The following is a 10000-nucleotide window of genomic DNA, read 5'->3' on the forward strand; positions in this document are numbered from 1 at the left end:
GGTGAGCGGACCCCAGACCTCACAACCACAAAGGGCAATTGGCTCTATGACTGATTCAAGTATTTTTAGCCAGATCCTAATTGGTATATTGAATTTTATGTTCCTTTTGATGGCATAGAATGCCCTTCTTGCCTTGTCTCTCAGATCGTTCACAGCTTTGTGGAAGTTACCCGTGGCGCTGATGTTTAGGCCAAGGTATGTATATTTTTTTGTGTGCTCTAGGGCAATGGTGTCTAGATGGAATTTGTATTTGTGGTCCTTGCGACTGGACCTTTTTTGGAACACCATTATTTTGGTCTTACTGAGATTTACTTACTGAGATTTTCATTAAGGATACCATCAACACCACATGCCTTTTTGGGTTGGAGGGTTTTTATTTTGTCCTGTAGCTCATTCAAGATAATTGGAGAATCCAGTGGGTTCTGGTAGTCTTTAATAGTTGATTCTAAGATTTGTATTTGATCCTGTATATGTTTTTGCACTTTATTCTTTGTTATAGAGCCAAAAAGATTGGAGAAGTGGTTTACCCATACATCTCCATTTTGGATAGATAGTTCTTCATGTTGTTTGTTTAGTGTTTTCCAATTTTCCCAGAAGTGGTTGGAGACTATGGATTCTTCAATGACATTGAGCTGATTTCTGACGTGCTGTTCCTTCTTTTTCTGTAGTGTATTTCTGTATTGTTTTAGTGATTCACCATAGTGAAGGTGTAGACTCAGGTTTTCCGGGTCTCTATGTTTTTGGTTGGACAGGTTTCTCAATTTATTTCTTAGATTTTTGCATTCTTCATCAAACCATTTGTCATTGTTGTTCATTTTCTTCAGTTTTCTATTTGAGATTTTTAGATTTGATAAGGAAGCTGAGAGGTCAAATGTACTGTTAAGATGGTCTACTGCCAAGTTTACACCTTCACTATTACAGTGGAACTTTTTACCCAGGAAATTGCCTAAAAGGGATTTAATTTGTTGTTGCCTAACTGTGTTTTGGAAGGTTTCCAAACTGCAGTCCTTCCATCTATAGCATTTCTTAATGTTACTCAGTTCCTTTGGCTTTGATGCCTCATGATTGAGTATTGCTCTATTCAAGTAGACTGTGATTTTGCTGTGGTCTGATAGGGGTGTCAGTGGGCTGACTGTGAACACACTGTGAACACTCTGAGAGACTCTGGGTTAAGTAGTCTACAGTACTACTGCCAAGAGATGAGCTATAGGTGTACATACCATAGGAGTCCCCTTGAACCTTACCATTGACTATGTACATACCCAGCGTGCGGAGTTTGTGACCCGTTTTTATTGGTTATGTTGTCATAGTTGTGCCTAGGGGTGTATATGGGGGAGGGAATGCTGTCACCTGCAGGCAGGTGTTTTTCCCCCTTTGTGCTGAGGGTGTCAGGTTCTTGTCCAGTTCTGGCATTTAGGTTGTCACAGACTAGTACATGTCCCTGGGCCTGGAAATGATTGATTTCCCCCTCCAGGATGGAGAAGCTGTCTGCATTAAAGTATGGGATTCTAGTGGGGGGATATACAGTAGGTAGCACACATGAGGACATTTTTCTCTGTTTTCTCCTTTTGAATTTCTAGCCAAATGTAAAATGTTCCTGTTTTGATTAATTTAATGGAGTGAATTAGCATACCCCCTGAGTCCCTTCCCTGTTTCACACCTGGTAGTTTGGTGGATGGGACTACCAGCTCTCTGTAACCTAGAGGGCAACCAGTGGTCCTGTCTCCTCTCTCTCTCTCTCTCTCTCTCTCTCTCTCTCTCTCTCTCTCTCTCTCTCTCTCTCTCTCTGTCTCTTTCTGTCTCTCTCTCTCTCTGTCTCCCTCTCCCTCTACTCTTCCTTTCCCCTTCCTCTCTCTCTCTCTCTCTCTCTCTCTGTCTCTCTCTCTCTCTCTCTCTCTTTATGTCTCTTTCTGGCTGTCTGTCTCTCTGTCTGTCTGTCTCTCTGTCTCTCTGTCTCTCCCTATACTCTTCCTTTCCCCCTCCTCTCTCTCTCTCTCTCTCTCAATTTTCAATTCAATTCAATTTGCTTTAACAATGATGTAACAATGTACATATTGCCAAAGCTTACTTTGGATATTTACAATATGAAAAAAATAAGAATCAAAATTGTCAACGGGACAACAGTAACAACAATAACCAAGGGTCAAAATAACCATACATTGAACAATAACAATAAACATACAGTAGAGGACATGTGCAGGTTGATTGGTCTGTCAGACACTGTCCCTCAACTTATGGCAGGCAATAATGTAGTGTGCTGCCAACCCACAGCTCTCTGCGTCCTCCCCCAACAGGATGGGTATCCTACTCTCATCAGAGAGGTCTTTAAAACCTTGAATAAGGGTTTCAAATTTGGGGAAATGACACTCTCTAATTGTTTTATATTATTATATTTCACATTTTGTCAGGAAATGCAGCTCCATCTCAGGTTCTGCAGTTGTGCAGTAGTTGCACAGCCTTTCCTCTACAGGGAGCCAGGTTATCTTGTGTCTACCCTTCTCAATGGCTAGGCTGTGCTCACTGAGCCTGTTCTTTGTCAAGGTTTTTCTAAGGTTTTGATCAGTAACCATGGTCAAATAGTTAGCCATAGTGTACTGTCGATTTAGGGCCAGATAGCACTGCATTTTGCTTTGTGTTAGTGCTTGTGTTTCCCAATAAGCCATGTAGTTTTGTTTTGACTGTGTTGTAATTTGGTTTATTCTGATTGATTGGATGTTCTGGTCCTGGGGCTTCAGTGTGTTAGTAGAACAGGTTGTGAACTCTGCCCCAGGACCAGCTGGATGAGGGGACTATTTTCTTTGCTCAGCTCTTGGCATTGTAGGGCTTGGTAATGATATGAGAGGGGGTCACTGTATTTAGAGTTTTTATTATTAGTGGATATTGGCCTAATTCTTCCCTGCATGCATTGTTTGTAGTTTTCCTCTGGACATGTAGGATAATCTTACAGAACTCTGCATGCAGGGTTTCAATGGGGTGTTTGTCCCATTTGATGAAATCTTGTTTTGCATGTGGACCCCACACCTCTCTGCCATAAAGTGCAATTGGTTCAATGACACATTCAATTAGCTTTAGCCAACTTTTAATAGGTATTTCAATTTGAATTTGTTCTTTAATGGCGTAGAATGTCCTGCGTGCTTTCTCTCTCAGTTCATTCACTGCCTCATTAAGGTGTCCAGTTGAGCTTATTTTTTAACCTAAGTAATTGTAGTGTTTGCAGTACTCTATATATTTTGTACCAATTGAGAACTTTGGTCTAATTCCCTGAGATCTGGATCTTCTCTGGAAAATCATTATTTAGTCTTTTTGTGGTTTACTGCCAGGGCCTACGTCTGGCAGTACTGCTCTAGCAGGTCCAGGCTCTGCTGTAGGCCATGTGCTGTGGGTGACAGCAGGCATAGGTCATCTGCGAAGAGTAGGCATTTCACTTCTGAATTGTGGAGACTAACACCAGGGGCTGAGGATTTTTCTAGAATAGTGGCCAATTCGTTGATGTAAATATTGAAGAGTGCAGGGCTCAGATTGCAACCCTGGCGAAGGCCCCGCCCCTGGTTAAAGAATTCTGTCATTTTCTTGCCAATTTTAATGCTGCACATATTGCCATTATACATTTATTTAATTCTGTATATTTTGGTATTATTTTGGTGGACATGTTTTTCTATCAGGGTGTAAATATGATCAGTCGTGCCATGTTTCGGTATAAATCCAAATCCAAACTAAACTAATGGTGTTTTCTAATGCAAGAAATAGACCTCTGAACCTTTCACCTATTACTCCCTGTCAGGGCAAGTAGATTGAGGTTGTAACCTCATATAAATATCTTGGAATTCTAATTGATGACGGCCTCTTTTAAATTGCATATTCAACAACTTACAATACAAAAATATTTAAGCAGAAATTGGGATTTTATTTTAGGAATAAGGCCTGTTTTTCTTTTGAAGCCAGAAGGAGGCTAGTATCATCTACATTTATGCCTTTACTAGACTATGTGGATATTTTATATATGAACTTTGTATTCCAGGGTTGGCTGGCCTTCTCTAGTCACTCGTAGGCTCAGTCACTGGTATACTTTTATTTACAAAGCCATTTTGGGTTTACTACATTTTTATTTGTGCATTCTTTTTATTCAGAAATGTGGTGGGTACTCTCTTCGTTCGCTGGACTTTATCCTGCTAACTGTGTCACGGCTTTCTTCCTGGGAAGGAGAGGCTGACCAAAACTCAGCGTGGTTATAGTTCATGGTTCTTTAATAAGAACTGTTTTAATATAGCCAATTTAAAATTTGCACTAGTGAGTTTGAGCATCTCATTCAGAATGCCATCAGGTCTGCATGCTTTTTTAAATTTGAGAGCCTGACCTTTCTTATAGAGCTCCTGGTCAGTAATTGGGGAGTCCAATGGATTTTGATTGAATTTGACATTGTTCTGCGTTTGTGTCAATTTGAACGGTGTTGTAGAGTGTTTTAAAATGGGTTGTCCATATGTCACCATTTTGTATCGCTAATTCCTCTTGTTTTGATTTTTTTTCTTTTTTTCCAATTTTGCCAGAATGTGTTTATGTTTATGGACTCCTCAATTAGTGTCAGCTGCTTGCTGTTGTACTGTGCTTTTTTGGTTCTGCGTGTACGTTTATAGAGTTTTAAAGTCTCACAGTAATGAAGGCGTAATTCACCATTATTTGGGTCTCTGTGCTTTTGGTTGGATAGTGTTCTATGTTTTTTCCTTATAATTTTACAATCTGCATCAAACCAGTTGTCATCATCTGTGGTCTTTTTTTTTCTTTTTTTTAATCAATTTCAATTGTGCTTCTTTTGCCGTTTGCCTGAATATACTATAATTGATGTTTTTTACTGCTAGATCGATGCCTTCTTTACTGTGAGTGAATGTGGTATCCAGAAAGTTATCTAAGAGTGTCTGGATATTTTGGTTACAGGTTGCTTACTGGTATTCTTCTGTGCTGTTTTGGGACCATCTGCATGAATTTCTGATGTTGTACAGCTTACTGGGCTGTGAATGTGTGGTTGTTTCCATGTCTGTTCTTTTAAGGAACAACATATTTTGGCTGTGAGCAGACAGAGGTGTTAGTGGCTTGACACTGAATGACCTGAGAGAGAAAGGGTCATTGTCTATGATCATATAGTCTACTGTACTGTGGCCAAGAGGTGAGCAGTAGGTGAATCTCTCCAAAGAGTCCCCTTGTAACCTACCATTGACAAAGTACAGACCCAGGCTTCCACAGAGCTGCAACAGATCCCTTCCGTTTTTGTTGACAGTGCTGTGACTGTTGTTTCTATGGGGGAGATTAAGGCAGTTAAAAATGGTATGGCCTGTAATAAAGCTGTCCCCTCGTGTGGTCGTTAGATCAGGTAGTGTTCCTGTGCGGGCATTTGTGTCCCCACAGATGAGCACATTTCCCTGGGCATGGAAATGGCACGTCTCTCCCTCAAGGTTGGGGAAGATCTCCTCTGAGTAATATAGGGATTCTGAGGGGGGGGGCAGATCTCCTCTGAGTAATATGGGGATTCTGAGGGAGGGAGATCTCCTCTGAGTAATATGGGGATTCTGAGGGGGAGATCTCCTCTGAGTAATATGGGGATTCTGAGGGGGAGATCTCCTCTGAGTAATATGGGGATTCTGGGGGGGGGATCTCCTCTGAGTAATATGGGGATTCTGAGGGGGAGATCTCCTCTGAGTAATATGGGGATTCTGAGGGGGGATCTCCTCTGAGTAATATGGGGATTCTGAGGGGGATCTCCTCTGAGTAATATGGGGATTCTGAGGGGGGAGATCTCCTCTGAGTAATATGGGGATTCTGAGGGGGGGGGGGGGGGGGAGATCTCCTCTGAGTAATATGGGGATTCTGAGGGGGGGGGATCTCCTCTGAGTAATATGGGGATTCTGAGGGGGGATATATATTGCACAAAGGAACACATCTTTTTCTGTTCTTTTTTCAGTTTTAACCAAATGTGATATTTATCCATTTTGAGGGGATCAATTAGATTTTGTAGTTCGGATTTGTACCAAATGATCTTTCCTCCAGAGTCTCTGCCTCTATTGACAGAGCTGTGTTTCTGTGATGGCACAATTACCTCTCTGTAGCCTGTGGGACAGTGAGTGACAATGTCAGCCTTACACCATGTCTCCCGCAGAATGATGACGTCAACATCTTTAAGATTTTTGTTGAACTCCAATGCTAAACTCTTCAGTCCAAAGGTTGATGAGTTTAGGCCCTGGAGGTTCCACATGTTAACTGATTGATGAGTTTAGGCCCTGAATGTTCCACATGCTGACTGATAGCGATTTCATGCTGCAGAAAGAAAGAATAGCAGTCAGAAATACAGTAACTACTAACTAATAAGATGTTAAGAGTGAGATAAACAGGATAACAGCTAACATTTTTCTGTTATATATATATATATATTCCTATTCATTGAACAAGTAAAATGTTAGTAGTGTGTGTGTGTGTGTGTGTGTGTGTGTGTGTGTGTGTGTGTGTGTGTGTGTGTGTGTGTGTGTGTGTGTGTGTGTGTGTGTGTGTGTGTGTGTGTGTGTGTGTGTGTGTGTGTGTGTGTGTGTGTGTTGCAGATGTATTGGAGGAGCTGTTTAATCTCACTCAATCCTACAGGGGTCTCCTGTCCTCTGACGACCTCTGTGTAGCTGCACTGGTCCTGCTGTTGGGCCCTGTAGAGTGGAGGAGGCCGTGGGGCTTCCTGTCTGGTAGAGGTGGTGGTCTGGTGCGGGGTAGTAGGCTGGGCCCGGTCCTGTCTGGCTAAGCCGATGGAAGTGGTGATGCTCTGGTAGTGGGCGGGGCCTGTGGGGTGCGCTGGGTCTGGTGTGGCGTGGAAGGGGGCTGGGGCTCCTTGGCGGTGCAGTGTTCTGGTAGGTGTCTCTGGGTGGTCCTCTGTCCAGTGCGGGATGGGGTGTTTGTCTACCAAGTGCCAAGTCCTTTAGAGACTTGGCAAACATCCCTACTGTCTGCTTCCTCAGGTGGGTGTGGTCGTGCAGATGCTCTGGGGTGATTGTTGGGTGGTGAGCAACGTGTACATTCGGGAGTAGGCCACACCCTCTGGTGATGTCAGCATCTCTCTCTCTCTGTGTCTCTCACTCTCTGTCTCTCTCTCGTTCTGTCTCTTTCTGTATGTCTCTCTCTGTGTCTCTCTCTCTCTCTTTCTCTCTCTCTCCATCTCCCTCTCCCTATACTCTATCTTTCCCCCTCCTCTCTCTCTGTCTTTCTCTCTCTTTCTGTCTCTTTCTGTCTTTCTCTGTTTGTCTGTCTCTCTCTGTCTCTCTCCCCATCCCTCTTACTCTTCCTCTCCTCCTCCTCTCTCTGTGTCTCTCTCTGTCTCTCTCTCTTTCTGCCTGCCTGCCTGCCTCTCTCTCTCTCTCTCTCTCTCTCTCTCTCTCTCTCTCTCTCCCTCTCTCTCTCTCTCCCTCTCCCTATCCCTCTACTCTTCCTTTCCCCCTCCTCGTCTCTCTCTCTCTCTCTCTCTCTCTCTCTCTCCCTATCCCTCTACTCTTCCTTTCCCCCTCCTCTTCTCTCTCTCTCTCTCTCTCTGTCTCTTTCTCTAACTGTACTTCATGCTCTGTGGATTTTCAGTCCCTCATTCTGTGTAAGCTTGTAAGTTTAGCTGTGTTTGAGTGTCCCTGCTACCTCCTCTATCTGTGTGGTCCATGGTCAGTGTCTCATGAGAGTGAGAGGACAGTAAAAGAGGGAGAGGAGAGAAGAAGAGGGGCGGAGAAACCCTAATTGTCCGTTTCGTGCCAGTGCAATTAGTTGTGAATGGAAAGTGTGTTTCTCCAAAAGGCTCATATACACCCCCCCTCCCTTCATTCCTCCCTTCCTCCCTCCCTCCCCCCTCCTTCTGTCCCTCTCTGAATGACTTTACTGAGCCTAATGCCAGCTAATTAGGCCCTGGTTCATTTTGGAGGGACCGTGTCTGACTATTTGTCATTCCCTCTTATCACAAGTCTGTTCCTGGAGTCCTACCCAGCAGTTAATGGGCTGCATTTGGGTGCTTAAACACAGGACACACCCATAGAGTAGGGGTCTAAAGAGCCCACACAGATGCCCTGGTCTGGATATGTGGCCGCCTATTTAGTGGACTATATGCTCCAATAGAGGGCAGAGAGAAGCCCTAACCTTATACCCTGCCCCTAAAGGCATCCCACTGAAGGCCCAAAGCCCCCAAATATACAGTTAGTTATTCCTCTACTGTCCCAAACTAATCTAGAGTCTCTAATAGCTGAGAATGCCTTGTTTATGCCCCTACCAAGGCTTCTTCCCAGGGCCCTGCTGCGTCCCACTCTGCATCACCATAACAACCCAACATCCCAACAGGAAGTGCACTTCATGAACTCCATTTCTATACCTCTGTTCCTCTATATTATCTTAGTTTTTTCCATTGTTTTCTTGAGCTGGAGGGAATTTGCTCCAGGCAACTTGCTAGAAATTGTCCTGCCCAGAGGTGTGTGTGTGTGTGTGTGTGTGTGTGTGTGTGTGTGTGTGTGTGTGTGTGTGTGTGTGTGTGTGTGTGTGTGTGTGTGTGTGTGTGTGTGTATACACCTTAATGGAATTCATTCCACCGCGAAGGGAGAGCGAGAAGTAGGTGGGCGAGAGGAAGGGAGAGACAAAAAGAGAGAGAGCGAGAAAAGGGAGGAAGGAGAGTGTCAGGCAGAAAAAAAGACAGAAGAGAAATAGAGATTGAAAGAGAGATAAGAGGAGTGTAACTGTCCATCAGCGTAAAGAGAACTGTTCATCAGTGTAAAGAGAGAGCTCTTCATCAGTGTAAAGAGATAACTGTTCATCAGTGTAAAGAGAGAGCTCTTCATCAGTGTAAAGAGATAACTGTTCATCAGTGTAAAGAGAGAGCTCTTCATCAGTGTAAAGAGATAACTGTTCATCAGTGTAAAGAGAGAGCTCTTCATCAGTGTAAAGAGAGAACTGTTCATCAGTGTAAAGAGAGAGCTCTTCATCAGTGTAAAGAGATAACTGTTCATCAGTGTAAAGAGAGAGCTCTTCATCAGTGTAAAGAGATAACTGTTCATCAGTGTAAAGAGAGAGCTCTTCATCAGTGTAAAGAGAGATCTCTTCATCAGTGTAAAGAGATAACAGTGCATCAGTGTAAAGAGATAACTGTTCATCAGTGTAAAGAGAGAGCTCTTCATCAGTGTAAAGAGATAACTGTTCATCAGTGTAAAGAGAGAGCTCTTCATCAGTGTAAAGAGATAACTGTTCATCAGTGTAAAGAGAGAGCTCTTCATCAGTGTAAAGAGAGAACTGTTCATCAGTGTAAAGAGAGAGCTCTTCATCAGTGTAAAGAGATAACTGTTCATCAGTGTAAAGAGAGAGCTCTTCATCAGTGTAAAGAGAGAGCTCTTCATCAGTGTAAAGAGATAACTGTTCATCAGTGTAGAGAGAGCTCTTCATCAGTGTAAAGAGATAACTGTTCATCAGTGTAAAGAGAGAGCTCTTCATCAGTGTAAAGAGATAACGGTGCATCAGTGTAAAGAGATAACTGTTCATCAGTGTAAACAGATAACGGTTCACCAGTGTAAAGAGATAACTGTTCAACACTGTAAACAGATAACAGTTCATCAGTGTAAAGAGATCTGTTCATCACTGTAAACAGATAACAGTTCATCAGTGTAAAGAGAACTGTTCATCAGTGTAAAGAGAACTGTTCATCACTGTAAACAGATAACGGTTCATCAGTGTAAAGAGAACTGTTCATCAGTGTAAAGAGAACTGTTCATCACTGTAAACAGATAAAAGTTCATCAGTGTAAAGAGATAACAGTTCATCAGTGTAAAGAGATAACTGTTCATCAGTGTAAACAGATAACAGTTCATCAGTGTAAAGAGATAACTGTTCATCAGTGTAAACAGATAACAGTTCATCAGTGTAAACAGATAACAGTTCATCAGTGTAAAGAGATAACAGTTCATCAGTGTAAACAGATAACAGTTCATCAGTTTAAGGAGATTTGTATCATTTTATTTACACA

Source organism: Oncorhynchus nerka, linkage group LG14 (assembly GCF_034236695.1).
Source record: "Oncorhynchus nerka isolate Pitt River linkage group LG14, Oner_Uvic_2.0, whole genome shotgun sequence".
Classification (NCBI taxonomy): domain Eukaryota; kingdom Metazoa; phylum Chordata; class Actinopteri; order Salmoniformes; family Salmonidae; genus Oncorhynchus; species Oncorhynchus nerka.